Consider the following 16,210-nt stretch of genomic DNA (forward strand, 5'->3'; position numbering starts at 1 on the left):
ATAAAATATGGGCCAGTGCACGTAAATCTACGTGCAGGGATTTACACCAGCTTTTCACTGGCGTAAATGGATGCACATAGATTCAGTCGCATTAACTACACCTAAGCATATTACCGTGTGTAAATCTATGCACAGTATTTAGAATACGCTTAGGCGTAATTGCCTAGTGCGTGTTAATATTGGGCACCATATATAGAATCGGGACTATGCATCTGCCTAAGGAGTCAATTATAATAACTCGGCCAACAACGGCAAAGCACTTACACTGAAGTTGAACAATCCAATCCAACAGCATCAAATGTATCAGCTAACAATTGTGCTCTCCAGTGTATGTGCTTTACCGTTGTTGGCTGAGATATTATAATTGACTCTTCAGGCAGGTGCACTGTGTGCCGAAACGCAGACTGTTTCACGTCCTTTTCTGACTGCTTTTAATAAACCACTGGTTTGGAACTTCATTGGTCTACCCGTTTCTTTTGTTTTTATTTCTGCGTCGTACACATGTATACCTATGAATTAATTGCAATACAATCCACATGCAAAGAATAGGTGAAACAAACCTGAAAAAAATGCCCCCAAACCAGGAATATTTCATTTATAATGAGCACAAACTGAACTATTTTTTTGGCTGTGTATAACCATACTGATTGAGATCAAGAAATTTGGTTCACATTTCTGAAATGATATCTCTGACTAGCTTCCAAAAAGATGATTTATATACCACATTATTCCAGACACTGTTTTTCAAGAGAAGAAAAGGGATTTGATCCAGGTATCACAAGTTTATCTATCCTATGAAAACGGTATTTGAGCAACAAAATATTCTCACAATAGTTATATTTATTGAGACTGTTTCCTTCAAAATTTGGAGCTTCCTACAATTGTTGTGGTCTCATAAGGATTAGAGGTAGCCAGACTCATCATTTTGGTTAGTTACAGAATCTAGAACTTTTGTCTGGATGTCCCAATAATTTGGGTACTGTGGCCATTATTTTAGAAACATATCCACATGTAAATAGCGGCATTTGCACATTATTTATTTTATTTTAACCATTTATAACCCGCTTTATCTAAGCAATTCTAGGTGGTTTACAAAACAACTATGTGGAAGACAACAGGCAATAAAATGAAATTAATATGAGCATAAGAAATAAGCCAAAATAAACTTCAGAACACTTAAAAGAAGAAATAAAAAATTGACCAAATAGATATGCTTTCAAACATTTCTGAAAATGCAGGGCCGGATTAATATCATATTGTGCCGTAGACAATCCATTTGTTGGTTCCCCTACCATGGCCTATAACTGTAGAGCTTAGCTGTGGGTGCAGAGACAGTAATAAGTGAGCACATGCTTCGAATGGAGTGGCTTAATGGTTAGAGCTGGAGAGCTGCCAAGTTACCCAGTTCCAGGAGGGAGATTTTAGGCCAGTCCTGGATTTCTAACAAGTCTATCTTGGTGTATTATGATCTAACATGCTGATTTCAATGGATACCAATACTAGTTCCTGGAGGAAAAGTTCATAGTCTGCTATTGAGATAGGCATGGTGATGCCAGTGTTTGCCCTGGGGTTGGTAGCATGGAATAACTTGCTACTACTGTATTTGGGTTTCTGCATGAACCATTGGTCTTTGACCCAGTATGGCTATTCTTATGTTAATACCAATACCAACATGCTCTTATGTTTTGTAAAATCATTTAAGTTCTATGCAGATAACATTACTAGAGATCCAGACAATCACTGGAGAAGAATAGGGTATTTATTTCCCCTTAAAAAAGATGGGGCCTCTTTTACAAAGCCGTGCTACCGATTCTCGGTGCAGCAAATGAGAGGAAGCCCATTCAATTCCTAGGGGCTTCCTCTCATTTGCCACATGGGAATCTTTAGCGAGGCTTTGTAAAAAAAAGCCCATAGTGCAGAAAAATTACAGCTTCTGTAATTAATTAAGGGCATTTAGATGTGTAGTATTCCAAAATGTCAGACATCTGTATACATCGAAGTGTTGGCACTTAGGGGCAGAGCTATCAAAGTGGGCTACCATTAACTTGTGCTATTTTAGCACAGGTCCCATTTTATACAGGGAGACCTAGGGGGTCTTTTACAAAGGAGCGCTAGCATTGTTAGCGCAAGCTACGTTTTAGTACACGTTAAACGCTATAAACACCTATACATTCCTATAGGTATCTCTAGTGTTTAGCGTGTGCTAATTTTTAGCGCATGCTAAAAACTCTAGTGCGCCTTAGTAAATAGACCCACTAGTTAACAATAAAAAACATGGCTTAATGGTAGCCCATGTTGATAACTACACCCCTTAATATATGTGTGTAAATTGCCAAAATGCCTCTGTTGACAAATGTAAAATGGTTGCCCACACTGCAAACAACTAGCACATACAAGTGCATTTCTACATTGGCAGATTCTTTTCTAAAATACTAGTGACATTGGACATGTCCAGACCTGGACGTCTCAATTCCAATTTTTAAAGTGGAGCTGCACACTTTTTAAAAGTTGTATAAAAAGATGCCGCCACTTTTGTAGAGAACGCCAGACGAATTTCATATTTAATATAAACAGTTTATTTACAATTGTTCTGAATAGCTCAATGGGCTATTGCAGGAAGCATTTCTTGATAAGCAATATACAAGTCAGAATGAATGATCAAAACAAAGCAATGTAAAGCGCTATATACAGAGAGAGAAATCTATATACAGACAAAGAAAAATTCAAAAATGCTTACTTATTTCTTTGTTCCACTCTCCTTATAATCTTCTCCTGATATCACGTGCTTGCAGGCTGTACCATACCATAAATCCTACAGCAGAACATATGCTGCATCTGGTTCCCATTATCCCACAGACTTTCTGGAGCCTGCCTTTGGCTGATGTGGGCCTCATGTCTCAGGAGATTTAGTTTAGTGTTGAAACAGCTTGTTCTGCATGATCTTTGAAGCTTTCCACTTCTATTATTTTATGCTTTTATTCAACATTTTTATGCTTTTATTCAACATCCTCCCTTTTGAGGACTGATTGTTTCAGGCCTCAAACATCTGTTTCAGCTCCAGTCTGTTTCCTTGCCTCCCTTCTAAATCTCCTCCCCCTTGTTATTTATGATATGCTGTGCCTGCAAGCTCTGCCTTTTCATCATCTTTATCATACATCTTTCAATATTTCTGCTGACATTTTAAAGTTCTATTCATTCTTGATTTCAGTTACCATTATCATTTTAAAAGCATCCTGGCACATCTTTGCAAACATGCTAATACACATGTTACACAGCATTAAACAGATTCAATTGTACTAGGGTACAAAATTTATATCTTTTGAGGTATATAATTTATAGGACAGTGAGCTTCATCACAGGGGAATACACTGTCATTCATTCTTACTTTTCATTAGCTGATGTGGCATTAAAAATTACACAAATTAAAAGCATAACATTCATTGAATCAGTTGTTACAACATTCTGCGTGTAAGTGCACTTTATCAGGGGAATGTGTTCAGTTGTCATACTATTAATCAGACACCAAAATGATGTCGGTGGATACTTGTCCGTAAGCAAGGCTTGCTTATAAATAGTCTCATTTGTCCAATGAAGTCCCTTACACAGGTATTATTGGGATAACAGACATGATTTTATCATTGTAGTCCCATATATCATAGCTGGCAAGGACAAGGATGATGTCAGTCAGTGGGCACATATGATACAATCAGTCAAATTCAACATCTTGGCCGCTGCAACAAGTCTATTCTCATATGTGTTCATTGTCCATTAACAAACAACAACAGTCCAATACCATCATGTTTAGGGACATGATGTTTGTTTATTCTTTGTCCATTTCAATGTTATTAATTCGTCGAATATCTGCTAAATGTATCCAAGAAGTATGACCTTCCAGACGGGCAGCGGTCTGAGTAAGGGCCGTGATAGCAAAAGGCCCTACATACACAGGATCTTTCCATGTTTTATGTGTAAAGTTCTTTCGTAGTACTAAATCACCTACTTTAAAAGCACAAACATCATTAGTAGTCCCTGCCTGTGATGCTACATTTGTTCGGATCATATCACTTGTCAGGTTCAACATCGGTTGTAGCTTTTGCCAGTACTGAGTTGTGCTATCAGTACTTGCTGTCTGCATCGGGAAGAAATGACGTCCTGTCTGAATTTGGAATGGGGACAATTTAGTAAGCCCATTAGGTTGGGCCCGTATTGTCATTAATGCTAATGGCAATACATCAAGCCATGTATATAATTTTCCCACCATTTCTTTATTGAGAGATTTTAATAAGACGCACAACCTGTTGAATCAGGTTATCAATTTTTAAAGTCCAAAATCTTTGCTCAAATTGTTGCCTCATTGTTTCCTTATTCCAATGCATGGTTGCATGCCACTCAGCCAATACCTTAATCGCCTGGCTCATTGGCATGCAAGGTAATCCTTCTTCTGCATTAAACCATTCACTTCCCAATTTCATACATCCTCTCTTCAACCATTTTTCACTTTCCTGTCCCTCTGGCTGCCACATTTCAATCTTATCTACATTCGTAAGTGGCCCTTCCTGTGTCTGTCTAGTATTATACAAAATCTTTTCACTTTGCTTAACCACCTCCGTTGCTGCTGCATCAGCCATTGCATTACCTAGTGCCTCAAAGGTTGGCCTTTCAGTGTGGGCCGGGGTCCACACAACTGGTTTTTCTACCTTCACGTTCCCTTTTTGCCAAAATTTCAAACAGCAATTTCCAATATGTGTAATGTTGTAGATTTTTACCTGCACTGGTTATCATCCCCCTACGCTGCCATTTTAATATATGATACTGTAGTGAACTTGCAACGTAACCACTATCAGTATATATAGTGACATTTTGAGTCATATCAGTGTGTTGTAAGGCTGTAATAACGGCTAAAAGTTCAGCATGCTGTGCAGTCTGATCAGGAGGGGTTTTATATTGTACTTGCATTATCTTTCTTAGATTCTCATCTACCTGCACGCAGGCAAAGCCTGCAACAGTCCTTTCACAAGCTCCATCTGTAAACCATATTAACCCATCAGATAAGGGTTCAATAGAATATCATCTACATAGACAAACAATGACACCGTGTCAGGCAATTGACTCCTGAAATCCTTTAAATCCATCATTAGTTGTTTTGAGAATACCGATGGACTATCAGTAAAGCCTTGAGGCATCCTAGTCCACCTGTATGCCTCATTCTGTACTATAAATGACGTCAAATCCCTAGACTCTGGATGAAGAGGTATTGAAAAGAATGCATTAGACAAGTCAATAACAGTGTTATATGCATATATATTCTGGGTATGCAAAAGAGTAGCAGGATTTGCACAAATCGGAAATTGATTTCTTGTAATCTCATTTAGCTCTCTTAAATCATGTACTATCCTTACATTGTTTTCCCCTTTCGGGACCGGAAACAATGGGGTATTGTACGGGGATACTGAAGGTTCAATAATACCACATTTCAATAATTTACCAATGTGTTCCAGGGTTTTGGATACTAATTTAGGTCGTATGGGGTAAGGGTCTTGCTTCGGCCCCTTTGCCCCTTCTATTAATTCTATCTTATGGGGTTTTGCATTTACGGCTAGTCCATATGGTGACTCACTTGTACTCCAAATATGTTGCGGTAATTCTTCCATAACCCTTACTTTATTTCATTATTCAACTGTTGAACCATGGTGAGCAAACTTGGTATTTCTTTATTTCCAAAATCTAAACACAATCCTAATTGAGACAATAAGTCTCTACCACACAAATTTACTGGGCAATCAGGTGCCACTAAGAAGGGTACCACAGCCTCCCTTGAACCGTGCGGTTGGCATTCCAAGCGCACCAGAGTGGGTTCTGTTAGCCTTTTTCTTTGTTCTATCCCCGTAAATCCCACTGTTGTTCTATACTGATTTGAAAGTTTAACTCCCTGTGGTTTTGCACACAATACAGAGGTACTCGCCCCTGTATCTATCAAAAATCTCACAGGAGTTCCATATTTGCCAATTCTCAATGTAATAAAGGGCTCCCTTGTGTCTAACCTGAAAATCATTCCCTCTTCCTGACACGGGTTTGCTTCCAGTCAATAGCATTGGTCTGGAATATTCTGCCAAGTTGGAAAAGCATTTACAGTGCCTTGTCTCTGTACTGCAGCCCCTGGTCCCTGTGATTGCATCGCCGGCTGCTGTATTGCAGTCTGCGGGGCACTCGCAGGTATCCCTACTACTTGTGGCATCAATCCTTGCTGCGTCTGCATTTGTACTTGGGGCATTCCTGCCTTCTGATAACATTCTGAAGCATAGTAACCATATTGCTGACAAATCATATTGTTCAGATGTTATTAAAGATTTTAAATCACCTCTTTCACCTATTAGCCCTACACACAGAACTAGCTAGGACTGTGACTAATTCAAGCCAGATGATCTCTTAACACTGCAGGAATCTCACTTAAAAAAAAGTCAAACAAAGTTAAATTGCAAAGACATTCCACATAGAGAACTAGAAACAGAATAACACATATTTTAAAATAAACAGAGATCACCTTATAAGACAAAATCAAACTTATTTAAATCTAATCTAAAACAATCTTTTAAAAGGAACAAAACAAATTTCAGTTCTTCCTGACCTTTCTAACCTGTACACCCGAGAAATCAAAAACAGATGACATTCCTCAACCTTCAGGCTGAACCAAAGGCTGATTTTCCTGTTCTCGCTGTATTTTTTCTACATCTGCATGAAAAAGATCTGCTGCTACAGAAAATAAATTCCAAATTGTAAGATGTTGTTCTAAACTTTTCTTCTGCTTATTTTTATTTTCTTGTAAGTATCTCAGGAGAGATAATAATTTTGGACGATCAAACGATCCATCCTGAGACCAGCTCAAAACAGAATCTTTTGCATCATATTTGACCCATTTGTCATGTATTTTTTCAATCTGTTTTTTTTCTAATGGGAATAATTCTATGACATGCTGCAAAGGGGAGCATTTTTTTGAACTATCTAAATCTAAATACATAGCATATACAGGAGGCTTTTCTTTCTTATCTGCCCCTTTCCCTTTCATTTTATTCTGACTATTACAATTTCTCCTATAGAGCCACAATCTACAAAAATATACTAATGCACTTAAACAAAGAAAATATACAAAAAAGAAAACTACAAAGCTAAACAAATATACCAGTAATAAGGCCACAGTGTAAGCTTACTCACGCGTCTTCTTATTTCTCTTTTTAGCAAGCCCAGGAGTTATCACCTGTATGTCCACGTCAGTAGTTTGATCAATCCCACATCAGTGGAGCACAGAAATCATCAGGTTTAAACAACGCTTGCTTTGCTTTCAATCCTGTAAAAAACTTCATTAACAACAACTTAATTTGTCCTTCGTCTCGCCTTCTCTTTTCCGTGTGCGGCCTACTCCTGGCTGGCTCGCCACTTTTGTATAAAAGGATGCCGCCACTTTTGTAGAGAACGCCAGACGAATTTCATATTTAATATAAACAGTTTATTTACAATTGTTCTGAATAGCTCAATGGGCTATTGCAGGAAGCATTTCTTGATAAGCAATATACAAGTCAGAATGAATGATCAAAACAAAGCAATGTAAAGCACTATATACAGAGAGAGAAATCTATATACAGACAAAGAAAAATTCAAAAATGCTTACTTATTTCTTTGTTCCACTCTCCTTATAATCTTCTCCTGATATCACGTGCTTGCAGGCTGTACCATACCATAAATCCTACAGCAGAACATATGCTGCATCTGGTTCCCATTATCCCACAGACTTTCTGGAGCCTGCCTTTGGCTGATGTGGGCCTCATGTCTCAGGAGATTTAGTTTAGTGTTGAAACAGCTTGTTCTGCATGATCTTTGAAGCTTTCCACTTCTATTATTTTATGCTTTTATTCAACATTTTTATGCTTTTATTCAACAAAGTGGTTTTTAATGCCAGGTGTTGCATCATCGCCTTTCCCCGCTGTTTCTTGAAACCCCAAGTCAAAACAAGTATTTCACTGATGTTTATGAGTGCTTCAGAGTAGGTGTAAATATTAATGTCCAGATTTTGAGAATGAGAGATGTATTTATTTTTCAAAAGCAGAGATATATGAATACTTTTCAGACCTGCCCAAACAATGCCCAGAACATGCCCCTTTCAAATCTGTGCATTCAGCAGATATACATGTGCAAAAGTGGCTTATCTAAAATTGCTTAGACACGTTGCAGCATTTACATGTGTAAACCCACTATTTAGAAGTGTAAATGTAGACAAACCTTTTTTTTAAATGACTCCATATTGTACTAGAATTATTTTATTAGTTAATCTTAAGAACATAAGAACATAAGCGTTGCCGTTCTGGGACAGACCGAAGGTCCATCAAGTCCAGCATTCTGTTTCCAATAGTGGCCAATCAAGGTTACAAGTACCTGGCAAGATCCCAAAACAGTACAATATATTTTATGCTGCTTATCCTAAAAATAAGCAGTGGATTTTCCCCAAGTCCGTCTTAATAATGGCTTATGGACTTTTCTGCTAGGAAACCTTTTTAAAACCCCGCTAAGCTAACTGCTTTTACCGTATTCTCTGGCAATGAATGCAGTCACAGAGGCACAGACATATACTTTCTTTTGTAGAGACATAACTAGATTCTTAACTTACTCTACCTGTATGCTTAGACTTTTTGTTCTCTGGAGCAGGAAAAGTGGGTGCATAATCCAAAATGTGAATTTTACGTTCCTTCTCGTTAGTTTCTTCTGATGAGGGTATTTTTTCTATTGGCTGCTTAACCCAAGGAGTTATCTCTGAAAACATATTTATGAGATACTTTATTTTATTTGCAATGAATAATATATACGTTTACCTAATTTATAGTTTATATATTACCTAATTATAACAAATATGGGTCAACAAACAAGTTGTCGATGATATCTATCTATCTATCTATCTATCTACGTATCTATCTATCTATCTATCTATCTCTATAATTAGATTAACTCACTACATAGAAACCAATCTATCCAGTCTATCCATCCATTCATTCACTATCTCTTCCTTTTCCTTAGAGATCCTATGTGTTTGTTCCATGCTTTCATGAGTACAATTTATAGGGCACTTTTACTAAGGCATGCCCAAAAGTGGCCTGTGCTGGTGTAGGTGTGTGTTTTTGATGTGTGCTGGTCCATTTCCTGAGTATGCCTGGAAAAAAGAGAATTTTTTAATATGCCAGAAAATGGCCATGTGGAAAAATGAAAACCAGCGCGTGTCCATTTTCAGCCTGAGACCTTAATGCCACCCATTGACTTAGCGGTAAGGTCTCACGCGCTAACTGGGTGGTAAGCGTGCAGATGTGCCAACTGCCAATTATGCCAGGTAAGAGCCCCGTGGTAGAAAATCTAATTACCATCCAGAACATATGGTAGCCAGGCAGTAGTGCCAATTTGATGTGTGTTGGACGCACGTAGGCACCTATGCGCCTTTGTAAAAGGGCCTCTTGGTCTCTTATCACCTTCACCAGAAGGCCATTCCATGCATCCACCTCATTTGCTTCCCTTCCAGAAGGAGAGGGGGTGACATATGATGACCCAAGATAGTTTATACCAGCTTACTAGAAACTGAATCACTATGGGGGTAGTTAGTAACATGCAGAAAGAGAATAACACGATATTTGTGTATTAACACTCATTAAAATACCGCAGGCCACATAATAATAATGAGATGTAAAGCATGTAAATGCATGTAAAATGCCTCATTATTATGTAAATTGAATAGTGCAGTTTGTGTTGAATTTTTCAAGCTGCATTATTCCAGGGAAATGCTGCCAGCTCAAAGCTGGCTTTATTTTTCCTGCCTGAGAGCATCAGTCTATTATTCAAGGTCCAATGTTCCTGGGGAGCAGATCTTAAAGGGGCCAGCATAGTTAAAATATAATTTAGGTCTCCCTATTCCCTCCCCCAGAAGATACCCCCAATCCCCCAAATCCTGCAACCCCTCAAAGACACATTATAAATGTTCATTCCTAGCCTTACCCCAGCCCTCATAGGCCCTCCCGGATTCCTGACAAAGGCTCTCTTATCCCTCAAGGACTTTCCATCCCCCACAGGCCCTTCCAAGCTTACCTCAAGCTGTCTTTGGTGGTTTAGGAGGTCTAAGGTAGTGGGAGCAATCCCCCAATCAATCTGGCCCCTACAAGTTCAAAATGGTGCTCATGTCATGACTCCTAGCAGTAGTCCTGTACCACTAGAAATCAGACTGCCATATAAGGTCTTTAAGGCATGCTATCTGGAAACACTGGCCACACATAGCAATCTGATGCTTCTTGGGAGCAGACTAATGCAGATTGCAAAGTCAAGCACAAGCTGCATTTTTCTGTTATCGTCGGAGTCATTAACTTGTGGTACTGCATTACCACAGGTTAGTGACTCTGGTAGAAAACTAAGCTGCTGTAAAATTAGAGATTTTATCATAGCTTAGTAAATTCTCCCCTGAGTGATTCTCAGTATTCAAAACCTGCTACCTCCTTTCTCTATGGACAACCATATGTAGAAAAAAACACAGTTTGCATGGAACTTAAGAATACTCACACTGTCTTCATATAACTTTGTTATACACAAAAGGCTTCATTAACAAGATGACAAAAAGATGAGTAAAGTCCTCCTAGGAAGATAAAGACCATATGGCCTATCCAGTCTGCCCATCCATGTCTTCTGCTCTCCCTATCACTCCCTTAGAGATCTCGTGTACTTGTCCCCAGCTCACTTGAATTCAGATCCAAGTTTATTTAGATTTACTATCCCACCCTACGGATTCCTTCAGGGTGGTTTACAATCTAAAACATAATAAAAACATGAACACAATAGAAAGTTTTAAAAAAGGGAAAGGACGCATCTCGGGCAAGAAACAAAAGGAGAGGTGGGATAGAACTACAAAAGTAATAGGAAATAGGTTGGAATAAACCACAAGGTAGCTCAGTACCTTCAGGATACCCAGAACTGCAATACTAACAGGAACAAATGCTGTTTTTGTCTCCACCACTTCCACCAGGAGGCCGTTCCATGAATTCACCTCCCTTTCCGTGAAGAAGTATTTCCTCAGGTTAGTTCTGAGCCTATCCCCTTTCACCTTCATTCTATGCTCCCTCATTCCAGAACTTCCTTTCAATTAAAAGAGACTCACCTCCTATGCATTTATGACGCGTGGAGGGGCATAATCGAATGGGGCGCCCAGGTTTTCCTGGGGCCGTCCTCGCAGGATGGCTCCGCGAAGGGGCGGGGAAATGCGTATTATCGAAACAAGATGGGCATCCATCTTTCCTTTCGATGATCGGGGACGCCCAAATCAGCAAATTTAGGTCGATCTTAGAGATGGTCGTCCTCAGGACTTGGTCATTTCTGATTTTCGGCGATAATGGAAAGCGAGGACGCCCATCTCAGAAACGACCAAATCCAAGCCATTTGGTCGTGGGAGGAGCCAGCATTCGTAGTGCACTGGTCCCACTAACTGAACGGAAAAAGCCCTTCCCTTATCGATCCCTTAGCGATTCGGAAAGGAATGGGCATGCATGAAGGAAATCGCATGCAAATGAGCTGCTCAATGTTAGCTCATTAACACATGATTTTCTTCATAAGGAGGGGAAGCCAGTGCAGAGCAGCCAAGCGTTATGTGTGGCTGCTCTCTGCATGCCAAAGAAGGCTTCATACATGCAGACAAGCTGCGTGTATAATAGCCGTCTACAACCTTAGAAAAACACGTCCAGGTGAAAACGTCCAAGTGCTTGTCAGGGATGTCTTTTTTTTTTTTTTAAGTATGGGTGAAGGATGTCCTTCGCTATGCCTCTGTCCCTGTGACGGCAGTTGAGGATGTCCTTTCCTGCAATGGCAGTTGAGGACGTCCTTCCTATCCAAAATGTGGATATTTCTGTGAGAAGGATGTCCATGCCTTTGCTATGCCTCTGACATCCCCTTTATTTATTTGGATTTTGGATCACAAGTAGCAGTAGTGAGATTTGAACCAGCCACCTCTGGATTGCATGACCAGTGCTTTAGCCACTAGGCCACTCAGCCTCTACGCCACGTGCTTGAAATTTGGCCTTCCCTGGCTGGGGGGTAGTTGAGGGGAGGCAGTTGAGGATGTCCAAAATGTTTGAAAGAAGGATGTCCACGCCTTCATTATGCCTCCGTTGACACACACATACCTCTCCACCAGGGACCTGCATACTGCCCCCCTCACAGGGAAGGCCAAATTTCAAGGAAGTGGAGGAGTGGCCTAGTGGCTAGAGCACTGGTCTTGAAATCCAGTGGTGGCCAGTTCAAATCCTACTGCTGCTACTTGTGATCCAAAATCCAAAATCTGGAAAACTTACACAATCTGAAACTAGGAAGTCCCTTGTCATTTCCATGTTGTTTTTGAATCTGGAATTACCTAAATTCAACACCAAGATACACACATCCAGAAACCAGAAGCCATACAATCCTCAGGGTAGAGGTAATCAGACAATAAAAGCAGAGAGGATGTTCCATAAAGACTGTTAAGATCAAGAACATTTTTATTTAGTTTTTAAAAGAAGCTAAAAGGATTGGCCACAAAGGTTAGGACCTTAAATCAGGCATGGTATCTGTTTAAAAATATCATCATGGAAGACCAGACCAGATATATTCCACATATTAATAAAGATGGAAAGAGGAGCAAACGACAGCCAGCACAGTTAAAAGGTGAAGTGAAAGAGGCTATTCGAGCCAAAAGAAAATCCTTCAAAGAATGCAAAAAGGATCTGAATGAAGAAAATAAGAAGCCATGTAAGCACTGGCAAGTCAGATGCAAATCATTGATAAAGAAGGCTAAAAGAGAAAAAATTAACATAATTAAACATTGCTATGGGATTCAGAAATACATTCACTCATAAGAACAGAAGAACATAAGAAAAGCCATACTGGGTCAGACCAATGGTCCATCTAGCCCAGTATCCTGCTTCCAACAGTGGCCAATCCAAGTCACAAGTACCTGGCAGAAATCCATACAATACACAACCCTCTCTCCTTCTTCCCCAAACCCAACATCATCCTTTCTATCTCCCTCACTCACCGATTTCCTCTTTTCCTTCCAGGCCTGCAGGAGCAAAAAAACGCATCTGGTCCAGCACCAGTGATTAACTTCAGTGCTGAGGAATCTTGCTGCAGTTCCCTTCTCTCTACCTTCCTCACCATCTATGTGCCCCAGTTCCCCTCTCTCTCTTCTCTTCCCTATCATCCATGTGCCACGTTCGCTTCCCTTCCTCACTCTTTATGTTGTGGCTTCCCCTCACGTTCAATATCACCGCTCTATCTCCCTCTCCCCTGATGCCAACATCACCTCTCTCCCTTGATCACCGCAAGCAGATCTCCCTTCTCCCCCCAGTCCCGCAGGACTGAAAAGGCACCTGACCCTCCCAGCGCCAGTGATTAACTTCAGAACAGAGGAGCCCTGGGACCCCCATGCACGAAGGCCCCACTGGTCCCACCCCCACTGACACTTATGCTGGCGTAAATGCTCTAAAAGATGAAGATAAATATGCTATAAGTTATGCATATAATTGTGTGCCCCATCCACACTCTGCTCACATTCCACCTATATGCATGTCTATCTGTAAAATACATACTTTGCAAGATATTTGTGTGTATTTGAAGAACGGTGCTTAGGCAGAATTTTGGCATTTATGCATATAGGGGGCATAGGATGAAAGTGAAAGGAGACAGACTCCTGAGGAAATATTTCTTCATGGAAAAGGTGATGAATTTGTGGAACGGCCTCCCAGTGGAGGTGGTGGAGATGAAAACTATCTCAATTCAAGAAAGCTTGGCACAAGTACATAGGGTCTCTAAGGGAGAGGAAGGGGTAGTAGATGGCATGGATGGGCAGACCGAATAGGCCATATGGTCTTTATCTGCCTTCATTTTTTGATGTTTCTTTATGTTATGTTATGACACGTCTTATAGCCCAAACAAAAAAAACAGCACCACGGGCCTTTAAAAATGGAACACAGTTCTTTAATGAATGAGCCTTGACAAAAAGACCCGACACGGGCCGTGTTTCGGTGACTAGCACCTGTGTCAGGGGTCACAGTGATGACGTGGGAAACTTGGGGAATAACTCGAATGTATTCCTCTACAATATATTATTCCTTACCCCACGTCTCATATAGTAAAAGCTACAAAGCACTAAGGCACTTTCACTTTCTGTATCCAAATTAAAGAACTGTGTTCCATTTTTAAAGGCCCGTGGTGCTGTTTTTTTTTGTTTGGACTTTAGTTTGTACTTCGTTCCCTCTCTTTTGTTATATCCATGTCTTATAGCCCACCATATATCTCATCACTTCTAGGCAGGTTACAAAGCTAAGAGAACCAGATCCAATTTTCTGGGAGTTACAATATCAAATACAAAGAATTAAAATATAGGTCCACAGAATATAACAATTAAGGCATAATTAGTGGAAACAAAAGTGTTTTCAAATTCTTTCTAAATGATGTATAATGTAAGCAGCATCGTAAGACTAAAGGAAATGCAATTATATATGCAATTATTTTGTGCCCAGTTTATGGAATTACCCCATAAATGATTTCAAACAAAATGTTAAAAAATATATATATGGCTATTTACCTTTGTTGCTAGTCTGCCTAGATGAGGATGGAGGTAGAGGAGGCAGAAGCTTTGGTGGAAGAGGTCTGCGTAAAAGTTTTGGCTGTTCAATCATTTTGAGTTGAATTAAAGAATATTTGCCTAGGAAACAGGAACGATTGAGGTATGCAGGTTATGTAAAGTCTAGACATAAGGCACTCAGTGTAATAACTTTAGAATGAAGTGAACATAACAATTAAAGGTAATTGTAATGAAATACTAAAATTAACAAACTGTTTTGCCACATGATCTTCAATTTTCTGTCACAGAGTGTACATGGGAAGGCACCTCTGTAGGTGTTCTGTGACTATGAGACTGATATTTAAAGCAATTTCAGAGGGCAGAAACCTCTCATGCCTGCTTAAATAGCTTCCTGGCACCTAACTGGGGATATTCAGCGACACTTAACCAAACAGTGCCACTGAATATCCCCTGAGACCGCCCAAACAAAAAGTAGGCAGGGCGCTGGGGGTGGTACTGGGGAGGAGGCCCAGGTTATGTGTGTGCCGGTAATATTCAGTGCTAGCACCCGCATAGGTAAGAGGCTTCATTCAGGACAACTATTACATGTGGAGGGGCATAATCGAACGCGAACGCCTATCTCCATGGGTGTCTATGTCCGAAAACGGGTACGTGAAGAGGAGGGACAGACCGTATTTTCGAAAAAAATGGACGTCTTTGTTTTGTTTCGAAAATACGGTTTGTACGGACCAAATTCCATGGATTTGTTTGTTTCTGAGCTGGGTGTTTTTTTGTTTTTGCAATAATGGAAACTAAAACTGGCCAGCTCAAAAATGTCCTAATCCAAGCCATTTGGTCGTAGGAGGGGCCAGGATTCGTAGTACACTGGCCCCCCTGACATGCCAGGACACCAACTGGGCATCCTAGAGGTCAGTGCGGTGGACTTCAGAAATAGCTCCCACATGCATAGCTCCTTTACCACGGGTGCTGAGCCCCCAACCCCCTCCCCCAAAACCCACTACCCACAAATGTACAACACTACCATAGCTCTTAGGGGCGAAGGGGGCACCAACATGTGGGTACAGTGGGTTTTGGAGGCCTCCCATTTACCAGCACAAATGTTACAGGTAGGGGGGATGGGCCTGGGTCCGCCTGCCTGAAGTGCACTGCGGTACCCACTAAAAGTGCTCCAGGCCTCTAGGACTTGTTGCTGCTGTAGAACCTTGGCACACCAGTTGACACCTGAAGACTAATGTCTCCGAAAACGACCTTTTTTGGAATAAGCACGTTTACTCACAGTTAACTGCAGATCAGAGGTTGTGCCCCACTGGCAAAGAGTCTCCCTGGTATTGAGATTAGCAGTAGGTCAGAGCTGGCAGAATGCTGTACAATGCCCACTTTCAGTAACGTGGGTAACACTTGAAAGGGAGCTAAAACTGGCTTACAAAAATGGCCACTACCTCATGGACTACTGGAAACAAAACAGGGCACACTCTGACCCAGTAAGCAGAGGGAAAAGCACCATGGGAGTAGAGCCTACCAACTACCAACATCGTAAGCATTTAACACAAGCTAGTGGAATCGTGGAGCCCAATACCCTACACA

Source organism: Microcaecilia unicolor, chromosome 4, assembly GCF_901765095.1.
Source record: "Microcaecilia unicolor chromosome 4, aMicUni1.1, whole genome shotgun sequence".
NCBI lineage: Eukaryota > Metazoa > Chordata > Amphibia > Gymnophiona > Siphonopidae > Microcaecilia > Microcaecilia unicolor.